This window comes from Montipora foliosa, chromosome 11 (assembly GCF_036669935.1).
Source record: "Montipora foliosa isolate CH-2021 chromosome 11, ASM3666993v2, whole genome shotgun sequence".
Taxonomy (NCBI): Eukaryota; Metazoa; Cnidaria; class Anthozoa; order Scleractinia; family Acroporidae; genus Montipora; species Montipora foliosa.
In genome coordinates, this window is record NC_090879.1 from 7,834,117 (window position 1) to 7,835,885 (window position 1,769).

Here is a 1,769-nt window from a genome sequence, read left to right on the forward strand (position 1 = left end):
TAAAACTGAATTGCAAATAATACTTATTTATAAATAGTCAAATATTAACATAGTTACATACCATTGTGTTAACTTAATTAAGAAACAAGATAAGAAACTGGGGGAGTACACTGCAGGTAGCAGGTCATTGTTTCACCATAGCTGAAACAACCCAAACCGTTACTAATGCTAACATTAGGGTTAGATAATGTTTAAGCCTAAAGTTAAAATTTTTGTAAAGGTTTGGGTTGATTCAGTTGTGGTAAACCAATGACCTGCAACCCTGTCCTGAAACGTGCACTTTATACCCTTCGATAAGAAACTAGGGAATGGAAGAAATGAGTCAGAGATATTCAGCAATTATTGGTTTTGCAAAAGAAATGTTTCATAGTTTCTTTTAAAGGCAAAAGATTTATTACTACACTCACTCTGGATTCTAAAATTTACAGCTATATAACTAGATTTGCCTCTAACCAGGCCACGGATCAATGGCACCCAACAAGCAAATTAAGCCAAAAGCCTTTGAGAGACATTTCTACACTCCTTTTAGTGTATAAAGACTGTCGAAAGAGATTTTTTTTATTACCTAAAAAAATTCGATCTGTTCGGATATGAAGTGTCTGAAAATTTTAGCGAATTATATCTTCATTTCAGAAATTGCTAGCTGAACGTTACCTGCGACCTTTTTGAGTGCCAACAATTGCAAAATATCCTTTTTGAAAATGTAGGGGACTACTTTTCCTTTGTTGCGAATCTTTTAGGTGATGTTTTAATAAAGATATTTGTAGCTGTTTAGCAACGTAAAACTGAAATTCTTAGAACACGTATTTCACTAAAGATAATTGTTGGGTGCCCCTGAAGGATAAAGAGCAATTACAATGCTTCCACCCTTACTTTTACTCTATCGAAAATAAGGGAAATTAACCCTCCAGAATATAAAACATTCAATTCTTTAAACAATAAAAGCTGACATAGCATTTACAATTATTACTATTTTTGTGGTTATCTTGATTATGGTTTTAATTGTTTCATTCCATATCTTATTTTATCATTTAAAATTTAATGTAAGCCCTTAGAAGTATCCTAGCCTTGTGCGGGCTTTCTTATTAATTTATTTTATGTTGTTCATCATTTTTCTTCCTATCTCCTCCATCTGCAAAATGTCTGTGCCAAAAACGTAACGTGGCATCGTAACATGACCAAATCGAAACCCTTAGCTCCTTTGGTCATAGTCTCCTTCGCAGCCGTTATTAGGGTCGTCACGCAATGCTCCTCCCCACTTAGGGTCATCACACAACGCTCCTCCCCGCTTGTTGGGAGGAGCGTTGCGTGACGACCCCTAATAACGGCTGCTAAGGTGACTACTTTGGTCACTGAGCATATTTTAAAAAAATTTCCGTTGTATGCATTTTATCTTGTTGTAAAGTCGTGTAAAGGAATCCTTGTTGTTTATGGTATACCTAATTCCTATATAAATAGTGCAAAGTAGTCGAAATCAAATATAAACAAACGTTATTGAAACTGTGGTTACTGACCGTGACAGTGAGATCATTGGTGTGACATGCAGTTGACAAAATAAACCCTTACAACCCATATATGCATCTAACTACAGTAAGATCCTAGAATCGTTCACTTATTTGCATATGAATATTGAGTATGATATATGATTATTGGGGCACGTTTCTGGAATACCCGGCCACTATTGTATTCTTGCAGAGATATCCTTCGAAGAACAAGGCAAACAACAATACACGCTATTCATATGCAAATTATTGGGCGGGATATCTAGA

The 1,769-nt window shown here is 35.4% G+C and overlaps 1 protein-coding gene across 1 annotated transcript in view; it reads right to left on the reverse strand.

Moving 5' to 3' along the window:
* Nucleotides 1-1,557, reverse strand: part of LOC137975962 (uncharacterized) — a 53,895-nt gene extending 52,338 nt beyond the window's left edge. The window contains exon 1 of the mRNA XM_068823186.1: nucleotides 1,515-1,557. The gene's annotated coding sequence lies outside the window, so the exon portion shown is untranslated. The remainder of the gene's footprint in view (nucleotides 1-1,514) is intronic.
* Nucleotides 1,558-1,769: the final 212 nt, after the last annotated feature.